This window comes from Tursiops truncatus, chromosome 7 (genome assembly GCF_011762595.2).
Source record: "Tursiops truncatus isolate mTurTru1 chromosome 7, mTurTru1.mat.Y, whole genome shotgun sequence".
Lineage (NCBI taxonomy): Eukaryota > Metazoa > Chordata > Mammalia > Artiodactyla > Delphinidae > Tursiops > Tursiops truncatus.
Genome location: NC_047040.1, coordinates 10923703 through 10940615, shown reverse-complemented (window position 1 = coordinate 10940615; position 16913 = coordinate 10923703).

Sequence of the window (16913 nt, the reverse complement as noted above, 5' to 3'; positions counted from 1 at the left end):
AGGTAATAAGAACCTGCTGTACAGCACAGGGAACTCTACTCAATACTCTGTAATGGTCTATGTGGGAAAAGAGTCTAAAAAAATTGAGAGTGGATATATGTATTATATATGAATATACATTCAGATGTACAGCATAGTGAATCAGTTATACATACACGTATATGTATAACATTCACTATGCTAACACAACATTGTAAATCAACTATACTCCAAAAAAATTTTTAGAAAAAGGTGTGGGAGATGCACAGTGAAGGGAGGTTGATGAACGGAGTTACCAATCCATTGTTTTTCAAAGCAAAGTCATTAAAAGCAACGAGCAAATACACCATCATTTCATTAAAGAAAGGCTATTTTCACATCTTAAGCATGGGAAGAACAATTTCAGAATAATGGGAAATTCATCTTAAGAAACATAGGAAGTAAAGTTATGTTGATACCTAAATGTCTTTTTTTAAAAAAGGAATATATTAAAGAATTTAGATAGATAAAAATAAATAGCTACATGACAGTTTATCTTACTTGATTTTAGTGTACTTTGTTTTATACAAGCTTGTCAATTTGCACATCTATATTTTGTGTGGTGTGAAATGAAGTGACAATATCCTACTTCTTCTTGGATTTAACCTTTATCGGTTATTGTTGAAAATCTGTTCTCACATGCAAATATTGACAGAAATAAACACAACTTTCTTAAGGTTATTTACTCAATCTAAAATGTTTGGGATAAATATAAAGAAGGGACCTCGTGGTGCCAACCATTTCTCCCGGCTTTCTCACTCTCAGTGACAGAACCTGCCCTGGTTGGTGATTTTCCTGATTGAGAAGGAAAGAGCCAGAGGCTTCAGGGCTCTGCCCTTCCTGGTAGCACTTCCTTGCAGGGCTGGCCCCACCGGGAGCTGAGTGAGAGCATCTGGGTCCAGATGAGAGGAGTCTGGACTGGGGAAAACGTCATCCCTCACAGATACCACAGCTCAGACTACTGTCTGGGAGCCAACTTTTTTCTTCATCACCTTTGGAAAGGTGATGAAAACTTGCTGGTCAATGGTTTTCCAAAGCACATCAGAATCACCTGTATAGCTTTAGAAGCATAGAGTTACTTGGTCCCACTTGAAACCTATGGGATCAGAATTTCTGGGAGTGATGTCTTGGTGTATACACACACACACACACACACACACACACACACGCACACACACACACACGCACACACATATAAAACCGCACAAGTGATCTGATGCCCACCCTCATTAAGAAACTTGCTATGCATTACTGATTCTCACCCATGGACGCCCATTCTACTTATTTGGGGAGCAATTCCTGGGCCCTACCCCAGGCTACGTATACCAGAATATCTGATAGAGGAGGGACAGCCTGGGCATTAGTCATCTTTAAAAACTTTGCAGATGATTCTAGTGTGTAACCAAGGTTGAGAATTTCAGGAAAAAAATTGTTTGTATCCATATAATTTTGCATACCATTGCAGGAGTCCGCTATTAGGGAATCTTGCCGTTGACGCTTTGGAGCCAAGAGTCAGCCCCTCCTTGGCGTGACTTTGTAAATCTCATGGGCTTTCTTGGGAAGCAGAGGCAGGGTAAGCTTGTAATAGTAGCTAATGCTCCCGAGTGCCTGGCCTTGCTCTGGGGGTTTACACGTATTGCTGTGTCTCACGAGGATACCAGCAAGTTGGCACCATTATTCTCCTGACTTTCCAGGAGGAGGAATGGAAGTGAACTCGGTTGCCTGGATTCATGCAGCTGGGTCTTGACGCAGCCTAGCTCAGCATCCATCCGCTTTGCCAGAATGCTGTGCAGGAGGAAGCCGTTTGGCTGGGAAAGGGTTTGGAGGCAGATTATTAAGGAGGGCAGCTAATGTAGAGGCTTGTGACAGGCTGGCAGCTGGAGTGAGTCCAGAAAGACCCTTGCAAATGGCAGACGCTGAAGGAAGAGAACACTGAGAATATCCCTGGTGGGAAGGAGAATTGGTGAGTGAAGGGAGCTGAGACAGCTGAAAACAAACGTCCTCGTCCTGTTTCAACAACTTCCCAGAGCTTTGTATCCAGAGAAGGGGAGGGAAACTGCTCCTCGTGTGAGGCGTGTAAACTGTAAACTGCTCTTCAGTGGTGAGCTTTTCCTATCCCCATGTGGTGCCCAAAGGAAAGACATTTGAATTGAAGGTACAGCATGAGGTTTGTGGTCTCTAGAACGAGGGACATAACAGTCCCTTCCCTTTGCGCTACTCAGACCACACCAAGAGGATGAGCCATACTTTGAAAAGAAGAAGAAGAGAAAAATGTTTTCAGAGGGCAGGGTCATCATGAAGAGGGAACTGGAGAGTGGTGTGAGGAAGCAGTCGGGTTGCATGGTGGTCACGTACGGCCAGCTTCTGCTGGACTTTCCTATGGAAGATGACTTCGATTTGCTGGGTCCAGTCTCAAGGGCTGGTGGTGGACACCGGCTGAGAATTTATCCTATTAGAAGAAAGTTCACCCTAACTGCCCCAAGAAATGTATTTTTTATTACCAGAAGGAACCAAGATAGGCTGTACAACGACTAGGGAGGGGGGGTACCTGTCAATGTCTTTGCAACTGACCTTCTGTTGTTCTGGGATGATTCCCCATCCTCATTCAATGACTGAACAGGGCTTATTGTCCTTGGGCTAGGCACGAGGGATACAATGGTTCACACACACACTAGGAAAGCAGGGGGGGAAGAGAAATAGACAGCTTCACTCCTACACTTATGATCACTTGCTCCCAAAACCTAGAATTGGAATTCAGATTATTTAGCACTGTGTTTCCTACTATATTTTAGACCTACCATCTCTCTCTCTCTCTCTCTCTCTCTCTCTCTCTCTCTCTCTCTCTCTCTCTCTCTCCCCCTGGCTTTGTTCAAATGCTTTATATTTTTCCTCTTCCTCTTTGTCTGCTTTTCTTTTTTCTTTATTTTTTTAACATCTTTATTGGAGTATAATTGCTTTACAATGGTGTGTTAGTTTCTGCTTTATAACAAAGTGAATCAGCTATACATATACATATATCCCCATATCTCTTCCCTCTTGCGTCTCCCTCCCACCCTCCCTATCCCACCCCTCTAGGTGGTCACAAAGCACCGAACTGATCTCCCTGTGCTATATGGCTGCTTCCCACTAGCTATCAATTTTACATTTGGTACTGTATATAAGTCCATGCCACTCTCTCACTTTGTCCCAGTTTACCCTTCCCCTTCCTCGTGTCCTCAAGTCCATTCGCTCCATCTGCATCTTTATTCCTGTCCTGCCCCTAGGTTCTTCAGAACCATTTTTTTTTTTTAGATTCCATATATATGTGTTAGCATACGGTATTTGTTTTCCTCTTTCTGACTTACTTCACTCTGTATGACAGACTCTAAGTCCATCCACCTCACTACAAATAACTCAATTTCGTTTCTTTTTATGGCTGAGTAATATTCCACTATATAAATGTGCCACATCTTCTTTATCCATTCATCTGTTGATGGACACTTAGGTTGCTTCCATGTCCTGGCTATTGTGACTAGAGCTGCAATGAACATTGTGGTACATGACTCTTTTTGAATTATGGTTTTCTCAGGGTATATGTCTAGTAGTGGGATTGCTGGGTCGTATGGTAGTTCTATTTTTAGTTTTTTAAGGAACCTCCGTAGTGTTCACCATAGTGGCTGTATCAATTTTCTTTGTCTTCTTTTTTTTGTTTTTGTTTTTTGCGGTACGCAGGCCTCTCACTGTTGTGGCCTCTCCCGTTGCGGAGCACAGGCTCCGGACGCGCAGGCTCAGTGGCCATGGCTCACGGGCCCAGCCACTCCGCGGCATGTGGGATCTTCCTGGACCGGGGCACGAACCCGTGTCCCCTGCATCGGCAGGTGGACTCTCAACCACTGCGCCACCAGGGAAGCCCCTCTTTTCCTCCTCTTTAACCATCTGTCTTAGTTATTCTTTTTCTCTTTTGTCCACCATTCTTCCCTTTACCTCCTTCATATCCCCCATTAATAAACTGGTGGAATTATTACATTTATTAAACAATATCTAAGTACTATACTTACATAGATATATACCTAAATATCAGTTCATTGTTTCAGTATTCCTGGTTATATTAGAAGAGTCAAATGAATGTAGTCTGCAAATATTTAAGTATGACACACAACTTTAATTAGGTTCATGAAGTATTTTAATAAAAGAGACAATAAGTTCCTTCTCTCCTCCAAACCAGTTCTCAAACGTGAACTTCCTCCCTTCACCTTGAGCATGGGAAGTACTGAGCAGTTTATAACAGAAGATTTATCACGCATTGTATATTTTGTTCCCTGATAGTGAATAGCTTTCTTGTTCTGCTCTGGATTATCAGATACAAAACATTTATAGAACAATAGCCTGAGCAAGACAGCCAGCCCTGAAAGCTAAATTCACTTTATTGTTTCAGAAGTGGTGGTTTCCATTGTGAAGAAACACAGTTTGAATTTTTATTCTTTTCACCTCTGTAGGTTTAAGTCATGGGTGAATTCTGAGAACAAGCAATTCAAACAGTTCTGCTTTAGCATGAAAGTGAAGAGCATGTAACAACATATTTTAGGAACTTTGCCCTGGAAAGTACTAAAAAAATAGATCACTCTAGGCTATTGCTAGGTATTAAGTAGCACCTTCCTGCTCCAAGAGAGGAGTAAGTCAAGGTGTTAGAGGAATCGGGGCAGCAGGGGTGTGGGCTGCAGCAAAACACAGCCCTACCCCTTATAAAACACTTAACTAGCACATCTGGTTAGAGAGCGATGTGGTCCAACGTCTTAACATGTTATTGGCCCTAGTTTCTAATGGCGTCTTTTGTCCAGATAACTTTCTACTTCTAAAAAGAAATAAAAAGAAAAAAAGAAATCAGATCCTTGTTGGAGTGATGTTTTCCCTGGCTTTATGCCCAGTTAGATACTATCATAGATGCTTTTCTTTTCCTTCCTGAAATGTTGCCCATTTTTTACTCATCGTATCTGGGGGAAAAGATATGACCAGTTGCCAAACTGCCAAACAGATCTGTCAGTTGTTAGGGGATGAGGAACCAAGCTTTGGTGTGTGTGCCAGGTACTGTACTAGGTGGTTTACACTCATGATCTCCCTTACGTCTCACGGTAGTTTTCCCAGGGAGGGGTTATCATTATACCCACGGGATGCTGAGAAGGTCAGGAAATTGCCCACATTCCCATAGGATGCGGTAGCTGAGTAGGGCTTCAAACTCCCATCTTTCTGACTCTGTCTCCAAACTTTCTATCATAGCTGAGAACATAGCCCAAGACTGGGTTTAAGCACTTCTTTCTCCATTCTTTTTTACAGACCGCTAGGGTGGCAAGGTCCTCTGAGAAACCTGAGGTAGAAAGATGCCTGGGAAATGTAGTCTCGGGTTTCTCAGCTCCAGCTTGCAGTAAGTCCTCATACCACCAATACAAGGGGATTGGAATTTCTTGAGTTGAGGAATATTTTCCCATTGTCTGCCTAATTTAGCAGGAGTTCCATTTCCCCTTGATGCACTTGCTGGAGCCAATATCCAATTCTTGCCATAGATGACATCTTTGGCTATTGGTGATACCCATGAATTCCCTTCTTCCCTCACAAACTTTCAAATCGCAACAACTGCAGCAAAAAATGTGCCCATTATTGTAATGAAACCATCCCTTGTGCAGATGAGAATACATTCAACTTCCCCCCAAAGCAGAGACTCCAAATGTTATCACATGCAGCGTTCATCTCTGGGTGTCAGTCTTTCCCCCTTTAGTTTAACCACAGTATTGGTTGCTATACTATAACATGTGGGGAAAACTAAGCCCCATGTAGAACAGTAGAAAAAAAGGAGAGAAAAGATAAAAATACGACATAAAATGGAGAGAAGGAATATGTTAGCTACAACAATGTACCTTTTTTGCAACTGATCATGAGTATTTGTTACTTGTATCTTTCTTACTCCTCTGCCCGTTCTATGTTGCCTTTGTCTTCAGCCAGCCCCTCATCAGTTTAGGGTTCTTTATTCAGTGGGTAACCCAAACCTTCAATCCTGAAGGGTATGAATCATGGAGGTCCTTGTTATATTGGTTCTCATGGTCTTCCATGGATTTTTACCACTTGACGTGGCATGAAGTGGGGCCCCCATAGAATTTCTTGGTTTGAGGAATATTTTCCCATTGCCTGCCTAATTTAGCAGGAGTTCCATTTCTCCTTGATAACTGATCTAATCTCCCCAGTAAATGTGGTCACCCTCCTTTCTTACCTGTTTATCCAGGGACACAGGAATCTGAAATGGCCAAAGGGCAGCTCTTAGCTATGGGAACATCGTTGTGTCTAATGGAACAATTTTGTCCCAGGAATTCAGACATCTAAATCAGCAAAACCACACTTGAAAAGATGATAATCAAACTTTTATGAGTGAATTAGTAGGTGGAATATTAAGAGATGCCACTCTAATTTCCAACCTTTGGATCCCAGAACAATGGATTCTAGCTATGGGAAAATCAGTACCCAGTATGTCTGCTGGTTCAGGGCAAATAACCACATCAGGGGCAAACACCACAATCTCACCAAGTACTGCTTTCCACCTGGCCCTGGAACTAAGTGCTCTGTAGGCCAGTGGCTTCCAGGTGGTCAGGTTATGGTAAGAAGAGCTGAGAACTCTTTGACCACCTTAATTCTTTTCTTTTTTAAAAAGGGAAATAATAGTCAACTTATTTGTTTATTTATTTATTTATTTTTAATTTTTTTCTGGCTGCACCACGCAGCTTGCAGAATCTTAGTTCCCCAACCAGAGATTGAACCCCAGGCCCACGGCAGTGAAAGCGCGAGTCCTAACCACTGGACTGCCAGGGAATTCTGACCGCCTTAATTCTTGAGCATGTACATGGTGCTGTGCTCAGTAGCAACATTGTTTGAATATCGTGATGATGCATGTCTTAGTCTGTTTGTGCTACTGTAACAAAATACCACAGACTGGGCAGCTTATAAACAACAGAAATGTATTCCTTACGGAGCTGGAGGGTGGAAGTGTGAGACTAGAGTGCCAACATGGTTGAGTGAGGGCCCCCTTCCAGCTTTTTGCTGTGTCCTCACATGGGAGGAGGGGCTAGGGAGCTCTCTCTCTGACTTCCTTTTAAAGGACATTAATCTCACTCGTAAGGGCTCACTCTCATGACCTAATCACCTCCCAAAGTTTCCACCTCTTAATACCATCACACTTGGCATTAGGATTTCAACAGATGCATTTTGGGAGGACACACATATTCAACCTACAGCAATGCATGAGGCAGACGGTGTGGCAGGAGGGAGCGTGGTAGGCAGAGAGGGAGAATTCTTATCCAGCATCAGGGTCTTTTTCACTGAGGGCAAGTTTCTGTCCTCTCCATCCTACCAGTAAGAGAAAAGAGAACTGAGTGAGCCAAGATGTCAGCTCTGCCAAAGTGGCCAAGTAAGAGTTTCGGAAACAAAAGGACTTATCAGCTGATTAAATATGAGAAAAAAGAGAACAGGAAGTCTCTGCAAAGGAGATGGTTTGGGACAAGGATGCTGTTACGTAGGCTGTGTTGGAGATGGCAATGTGGGACTAAAACATGAGAGAGAGAGAAATAGATCAGAAATGCAGGAGGAAGCAAAAGAAGCTTCGAGAAGGAAGTGTCAATGGGGTCAGAGAAAGAGAAGTGAGAGACAAAAGATGTGGAGCCCCACCTATAGCAGATCAGCTGAGATAGTCAGCTATACCTTCCCAGAATTACCCACAATTATTGCTACACTGAGATGCTGGGAAGGAGATTTAAGTCCTGGGAAAAAAGATAACAACAGCAATGACAGCAAGAATAATAGCACCATAAAAAAAGAAAAGAAAAGAATAATAGCACCATAAAAAAAAATAATAATAACACCATAAAAAAAAAGAATAATAGCACCATAAAAAAAAGAAGAATAGCACCATAGGTCTCACAAGTTTTTATTTTCAAAAGTGTTTTTGTATATATTCCCATGGAAAACAAAACAAAATAAGAGCAGTTTGATTCTCTTTCTGTTTTAAAGTATTACTTTTTAGCAACCGTGTATTCAATTCAATAGGCGCATGTGACGTCAAAATCTTAGTTGAGAGGCAGCCGCGCTCTCACCGTCATGGAGTCTGTTAGCCACTGTACCATGAGCCCTGCAGGAACAGTGGCTCTTGAGTTGACACAGACTCATCTCGGGAAAGCAGTATTATAAGCAGTTCTTTATTCACGATAAAAGTGCTACATTCGTAAAAAAGAGAGGCAGGAGAAAATATAATTTTAGTGTTTTTTTAAATAAAAATTTTAGACTAGAAGGCAAGCAAAAGAGTTGGTCAAATAAAAGAACTACTTATAAAGGCCAGAAACAGGGAGAAGGAATCTCAAACTATCGTATCCTCTCAGAACCTCAGTTTCTCATCTGTAAAATGGGCATCGTCCTTACTTCATAGAGGTTTTGTGAAGATTAAATCAGGTAATAATTTGCGTGATACACTTAACCCACTGCCTGGCATAAAATAGGCACTCGGTAAATGTTAACTATTTTTGTTGCCATTGCTAACATATTTGCATGTCATTAGCATGGCTATTCAAATTACACGTTTTGACTTCTTATAGCTATGCCGCCTAAAATTATCATTATTTTATTATACATTCAAAAATTATGTTTTTTTGTCACTCTCAAATATATTAAATTATGATTAAGAATACCGCAGTGACACATAAGGAAAGTTAAATGCAATAGAAAACAACAACAACAAAATCTACCTCACCAATCTTGAATATGCTCTCAAAACAAAAAGAACACTTTCCAATTACAAAACCTCAACAAATAAATACAAAATTGTAAAAAGATAAAAGAAATAAGAATCTGTCTTCTGGACTGTTTTGGTATATCCAGGGAATGACTCTCAAGACAGGTTTCGTGAAGACAGGAGAAAGGTGTGTTCTCGGCACACACCTTACCCTCTGGTTGGACCCTGGCTCTGAACTTTGAAAGGAGACAAGCGAAACCGCTCATCTATAACATATGTACACTGCTGCCCCCTGCTGCCAATGGGTTGCTTAGCCGCTAAATAACCATAACAGGATTGTAAAAAATCCCTCAAAGCGATATTTTATTTTGAACAGATGGTTAGATATATCGCGCATGTAAGTATTCCAGAGTTAGATAATTCAGTTATAGAGGCAGATAGCTGCAGCATGAGGTTTAAAAACATTTAGGTGCCTACCAATTTAAAGAGGTACACAGTGCACTTCATTGAATCTCTGCAAGAGTCCCATGAGGCGGGTACTATTACTATCCCCGCTGTAAGTGAAAAAACTGGGGTTTGAAAAGCTACTCAGCTAATAAGTGGCAGAACTGCCATTCAGTCTTCAAAATCCTCTGACTCCTATTTGCCTCCTTTCTAGGCCACGAAGTCTCCCTGAAGAGAACAGTGTCACCAACTATGTTCAAAGAAAGTGTGACTCTTGGCAAGTCTAACTGAACCGTGTGGCATGCTATCTTGCCCCACTTTCTTCTGCATTGAAAAGGAGCTTGCACGCAAATGCACTGCAGTAGAGAATGCGCCACGTAGGGAGGTTTAGAGGGGTCAAGGCTTTTGTGTGAGCTCGGCTGTAAGGACCAACACTCCCCTGGGCATGAGTGGAGGACTGCAGGCAGTCTGGACAGCCCACTAAACCCTGCCAGGAACCATGAGTTGGGGGGAAACCTGGCCCATGCTCATCTTGGGTCTGCCAGCTGTGGGAGTGCCCCTTTAAGCCTGGCCTTAGAGGCTCAGGACCGGTGAAGAGATACCTTTATAAACCTCCAAGCCAGAGGTGACCCCTTGTTATAATTTGTCCAAAGGCATGGCTTTTGCTGGCGCTGGCACTAAATAAAGCTCTGCTCGATGTGTTTACCTGTTTGCCAATAATTCTCAAGACTAACAGAGGCCTTTTTCTCAGGCAGGCAGAGAGCAGCAGCAAACTGACTGTAAACCAGTCCCACCCCCTAACGCCCAGCACCACTCTCACCAGCATATTTAGAAAATGACCCTTTCATCTGGGTAAAGAGAGGAAGAATGGAGAGAGTTCCTTATGGTGAGAGGTGGGGGGGTGAGAGAGGAGCGTCTTTGGAGTTTCGGTAGCCAAGCAGAATAATGCCAAGCTTCCCTGAAATGACACTGGAATCCTACAAGCAAGGAGCTTTCACGAATCACAGAAATGGGTGGAAATCGGGTAGAAATGGCCTCTCGATGCAGACTGGAGAGAGCCCCCTAGCTTCTCCTGGTCAATCTGGTGATTTTAGATAACTGAAAGTTTGCAGGACCCCTTAGTGATGCGTGGAAATTAACAAAGAGCTAGAGAGACTTCTAGGTCCCCTGGCCTAGAGGAGGAAATACAAAGGTGATATGCAGTGGGCGGTCCAGCTGGGGCCCAAAGCGGGACATGGTTACATCTCGGCAATTGGCTTCATCAGGGTGGCAGGGGGCACACTGACAAGCAGGGGGAGGGTTATAAAGGCAACTAGGAGCCCAGGACCAGGGATAACCAAGACTGAGAATTTCAGGCCTTTTCTCCATCAATCCATAAAATGTGGCTATTGTGCAAGACCCCTCACTAGTTTAGAATAAACTCCATTGGAGGAAGAAAAAACAACAGCTCCGAAGGTAACATTGTTTTAAACATGAAATGATTGAGGAATTACTGGGGTCACATGAATTTACCTGAGAGTGTCCAGATGCAGCCTTCTGAATGGGGGCTTAAGGCAGGAATTGCCTGGTAGGAATAATTCAGAGTCTGTGTTGTGAAACCTTTCCTTACCACACACTGTTGTATTGAATTGAATTGAGCCTGTGGAGAAGGTGATTCTAGCCTGGTAAGATTTCAGAACAGAGGATGTGGGAGGCTTATCAGGTGGAAAGAATGACAAGAATAAAAGCTCCGAGCATGAATAAGCTAGTCGTGGTACGCTGAAGCTGCGTGGAATGAAAGAGAGTGATTTACAAATGAGTAACCAAGGGTTGGAAGGACAACTGACTTTCTTAAAGGTAAGGTCATTGATGTGAAGGCCAGGGTTGGAACTTCTGTCTTCCAACTAGCAATCCACTGTTGTTCACCTTTCCACATTTATTCTCTTCTAAAAACACAGACAGCACAAAATCATAGAATCGTAGCATCCTAAGGGAAATCAGACCTCTCTTATCTAGCCCTGTCCCTCAGCTAATTTAGCACTGTGTTCTACAATAATTCTGGCAGCTGGACAAACTGCCTCAGCTAGAACACTTCCCGTGCTGGGAAATTCTCAGTACTTTTGGACACATTACTGGACCCCCTGGCACAAAATTCTTTATATTGAGCTGAAATTTGCCTTTGCGCATCCGGCTCTTTTAGCCCTACCCTCCACGTGCACTTAATCAGCTCATTCCTCTTCCAAATGCATCCTCCAGATTCTTGAGCATCAAGCATTAATGGAGGACCTACTATGTGCCAGACATGGAAGGTAGCATCATGCCCACCGCAGGTCTCCTTGTTCATGTTCCGGACATTCTCAGGTCCTTTAACATCTGTTGTTCATTGTTCTGTTCAGTCCAAGCCTGGACTATCTCCAGACTTGTTAAGGTATAGAACCCTCTCCATGCTTCTATTGAATCCCCACCAGCCGTTTCTTTAAGAAGACAAATCTATTTGGGTCTACAGAGAAAGTAGTTACGTCTTAAGAAACGTGAGCTAGTTTTAATATTTATACCAACTATACTAATACTAATTAACATAAGTCGTAAGGTACACCTGTTGTTAACTATCATACAAAGGACTCCAAGTTGAATGTAAGTGATTATCAGAATAATTGTCGATCCAAATGATCAGGTCCAATAAGAACACTATGGACACACCCTTTCCCCAGTTTGAAACATTGTAGGATAATAAATGCTTATTGTTAGCATTACCACCCTTGATACTTAAGGAGTGTTTTTGATTGAGCCAGACTCAGCGAGAACAGCTCTATTATTCGATACTGTGATCATTCCTATCTTTCCGGTGATGAAACTGGAGCCATAGAGTTTACAGACCTTGCCCAAGAGCACACGGCTGGTAGATGGCAGAGCCAGGCTTCCAGTCAGGCAGTCTGCTCTAAGGAATTACAAGTGGCAAATCTATGTCAATCAGCCCTGCTGGTGCGATCTGCGTGTCTCACTAGTAGCCTTTCTGTGAATGTAAATGTGGTCTCACCTAGAGACGTGCCCCCTCTCCAAAAACGCAATAGTTTCAAACCCACCTGAAGTCTGATTCTTTCTATGAATGAGTCCCCTGAAATAGTTTTTCAGAATTAGATCCCTTGTACTTGGAACATGCCTGGGACTCATAGGTCCTCAACACATACTGATTGAATGATTCAGTCAGTAGACCTTGGCCCACCAGTTTTCTGGTCCCAGGTAAGGTCAGAGGCTTTGTGAGCCCTTCAGTGGGATGGAGGCAGGATGGGAAGAAAATAAAAAGGGATGTGTCATCAGTGTGTCTCTGCCCTGGTGCAGCTCCTTACTTGGGGGCTTGCTGGGGCAGGTAACTGGAACCCCTCCTGCACCACCTGTCCTTTGTCAGTGCTGAATCTGGATCCCCCAGACCGCCTCCCGCCTCCCTCCCGTCATCCTTCTCCCCCTGCTTCTCTCCCTCTCCCATGCGTAGGGATCCTCTTCTCTCCCCATCTTCCCTCCCAGGAGCCTTCTTCTCCCACCCTAGTCTGATGTCCATTGGTCTCTCTCAGTGCACTGGAGCACCTGAAACACAAGTATGCAAAGAATTCCAGTCTCTTCCCATGTTGTTTCTGGGTCTTATTCACATCATCTGAGCAACCAGTTTACTGTCCCTGACAATCAGGGAAGACTGTTCAGAATACACAAAGGGCCTAATTGCAGGGAGAGGGTATCCAATTTCAATCAGGCCTGGCCAAGCCAATGGAACCTATTACACTAGTGCAGTGGCTTTCAAACTTCATCATTCATCAGCATCACCAGGAAAACTTATCCAAACATGAACTGCTGAGCCTCACTACCAGCACTTCTGATTCTGTAGGCGGTGTGAGGTAGGGCAGGAATTTGCATTTCTAGCGAGTTCCCAGGTAATGCTACTGCTGCTGGTCTGGGGACACACTGTGAGAACTGAAGTTCAGCATGGCTTCCATGCATTGGACTGAAGTGATTTGGGTGAATAACATTAATGCTAACTTTTCAGTTTCTGATTGGTCAAGGCAGGTGTCAGTGGGAAGAAACCCAGGGTCAATATTACATTCATACGTACAAATCCATATGAATTGCAATTGTTGATCTATGAGTCAACGTTCAGATCAACACAGGATGCCATGAATTGATTAAAAGTATTTTACAACTTTTAGGGCGGCCTCTAAAAGCCCTGTGAGAAAGTCCTACCCAGTGCTCTACACACCGGGATACGCTCCCATCACCAGGATAATGTAGGAGTTTTGTTTTTGCAAAATTTTGTACATCATTTGAGACTAATGGCCCTCCCCTGGGGGTGATTTAAAGTGCAACAGTTATTTCCTCAGGCTGAGAGATTCATGCAGGAGCTTCCAGGAATGAGTAGATGGTGAGTCAATTAAGCACAGCTTTAACCCCTTCTTCTGCCAAGGCCAAAAGAGAAATCTGCCTGCGCTCAGGACCTTTGATGACTTCTCTTTGGATCACCACCTCATTTGCATATAACCCTACTGCCTTCCTAGAAAGGGGGATGGGGACATATTCGGTACCAGGATTCTGGGCTGTTAAGTCAGAATACTAGGAGTCTTATTAGCAGAGAGGTCCTTGGGAGAAATTGTGAGAAGAACTTTGGAAACTGAATGGACAGTCAGGGTGCTTGGACATCCAGATAAATGACACTCAAGCAAAGATGGAGGTGAGGGCTGCGGTGGGCATGGGCTATGGGAAGAATGGACGTCATTTCCAAGGAACTGTGCTCTGAGCTCTGGATATCATGGGACGGGGGATGATTAGGAGGTTCTCTAACCTCTTACGTGGGAGAACTTTGCTTATGCTCCTTGAGCAAAGGGAGAGATGTCAAAAGCTGCAGAGCTGGAATTTTTTTTAAAAAAGCAAAGGACAACACTTAAAAGTTTGGTTCGAGGAAGTAGGGAAAATCTTTCACCTGGAACAGGAAGAAAAGAGCCACTTAGGGAGGACAGGAACTCGTGAAAATGGAGGGAGTGGTGAAGGGTAGGCAACAATGATGGAGGCTTTGGGTCCTATAACTAGAGGAAGATGGAGGTGGAATTAGGGGTGAAACAGGGAGTGTACTTGAACTTGGACTCTCTTAACAGAACAAAAGTGGAGCCAAATAGTTCTGTGATTGCCACTGATATCCCAGAATGTTCTGAAGCTGGCTTGGCCTGTGGGAAACAAAGGCCTCTTTTTATTTTGCAATAATTTCAAATTTATGGAGAAGTTACAAGAGTACTCAAGGAATACCCCAAAAGGACCCCTTCGCCTAGATTCAACATTTTGCTCATTGGCTCTATCAACACACGTCTATACTTACACATAAGTTTTCAAAACCATTTGAGAGTTGATTGCAGGTATCATACCCCTTTATCCCTAAATAAGTCAGTGGGTTTTTCCTAAGAACAAGGACATTCTCTTACATAACCACAGTACAATGATCAAATTAGGAAATAATATTGATATAATATTAATGAAATATACTCCAAACCCCAATCCCTATTCAAATTTCATCCAGTGGTCCCAATCATGTCCTTTATAAGTATTTTTTTTCTGGTCTAGGATCCAGGGTCACTCAGTGCATTTAGTTGTTCAACTTCTTTAGTGTGCATGAATCTGGAGTAGTTTTTCAGTCTACCTTTTTCTTTCTTGACCTTGACAGTTATTTTGTACAATTTCTTCAGTTTTTGGTTGTTCTGATGTTTCCTCATGATTAGAGGCAGGCAATGCATCGTGGGCAGAAATTCCAGAGAATTGCTCTGTCCTTTGCAGTGCATTGTAATGGAGATACAGATGTCAGTTTGTCCCAATATTGGTGACGTTAGCTTTGATCAAGTGGTTAAATGGTGTCTACCAGATTTCTCTAAAGTTATTATTTTTCCAAAGGCCTCATTTTAAATGGCACAAGCATAAGCAATAACATGGGTGAACGAAATCTACTGGAGAACCCCTCATTTCTACAGATGAGCTCTTTGCCTTTCCCTACTTAAACCCTTTCCAGAGTCTTAATCATGAGGGGAAAGTTTGAGCTAGAAGGTGTCTTAGATTTCATCTGGTTCCCCGCTTCCCAAGTGTCGCATGCTTACTGCTGGTGGGATGCGGGGACTTTTATGTGCTGTCCGTTTGTATTAGGTTTAATTGTATCACTGCTGGTGGGATGCGGGGACTTTTATGTGCTGTCCGTTTGTATTAGGTTTAATTGTATCACTTAGCAGCAGAGGCTTTCTAATTTCAATATCTCTCCAACATTCCAAGTACATGAAGTAAAAAGGTTCAGTTGTGTGCTAGCTTGTCTTGAAAATTTCAAATAGTTGCTAATTTTTCCCTTTAAAAAAAAAAGAAAGAAAGGAAAGGCCTTTTTTTTGCAGTCTGGCAGGCAATAGCATAAAGTATTTCAATAGTATTTTTTTTAACATCTTTATTGGAGTATAATTGCTTTACAGTGGTGTGTTAGTTTCTGCTTTATAACAAAGTGAATCAGTTATACATATACATATGTTCCCATATCTCTTCCCTCTTGCGTCTCCCTCCCACCCTCCCTATCCCACCCCTCTAGGTGGTCACAAAGCACCGAGCTGATCTCCCTGTGCTATGCGGCTGCTTCCCACTAGCTATCTATTTTACGTCTGGTAGTGTATATATATATGTCCATGCCACTCTCTCACTTTGTCACAGTTTATCCTTCCCCCTCTCCATATCCTCAAGTCCATTCTCTAGTAGGTCTGTGTCTTTATTCCCGTCTTACCCCTAGGCGCTTCATGACCTTTTTTTTTTTTTTCCCTTAGATTCCATATACGTGTTAGCATACAGTGTTTGTTTTTCTCTTTCTGACTTACTTCACTCTGTATGACAGACTCTAGGTCCTTCCACCTCACTACAAATAACTCAATTTCGTTTCTTTTTATGGCTGAGTAATATTCCATTGTATATATGTGCCGCATCTTCTTTATCCATTCATCCGATGATGGACACTTAGGTTTCTTCCGTGTCCTGGCTATTGTAAATAGAGCTGCAATGAACATTGTGGTACATGACTCTTTTTGAATTATGGTTTTCTCAGGGTATATGCCCAGTAGTGGGATTGCTGGGTCGTATGGTAGTTCTATTTTTAGTTTTTTAAGGAACCTCCATACTGTTCTCCATAGTGGCTGTATCAATGTACATTCCCACCAGCAGTGCAAGAGTGTTCCCTTTTCTCCACCCCCTCTCCAGCATTTATTGTTTCTAGATTTTTTGATGATGGCCATTCTGACCGGTGTGATTCAATAGTATTTTTAAAAATTGAATTTATTTTTATAGTTACCTGCTGCTCCTCATTAAGAATTATACAAAATTTTAATTCACAGTATTGACAACAGTTTTCTTTTAAATTACCTTAAAAAATGTGAAGTGGAACAAGTGAGCCAGTTCAGAGAAATTGTAAGAACTTAAAGAAAACCCTTACGTATGCAGCTGATAAGGCGCTGTGGCCCAAGGCTATGAACGTAACTCAGGAATTGCTTAAATTTGGGAAATTCTAATTTAGGGATTTAGGCCAAATTCCTTAAAGGAAACTGACAATCTGGTTAGCTGACTCTTCCCGTCCACAGTCTTCCTGATGGAAACTCAACATGCCAGGCAAAGAACCCATGCTGGCAAGAAACAGAACAAGTCAAAAGAAGGCCTCCAAAGCCTTAAACCCAGGGTTAGGAGCATAGGT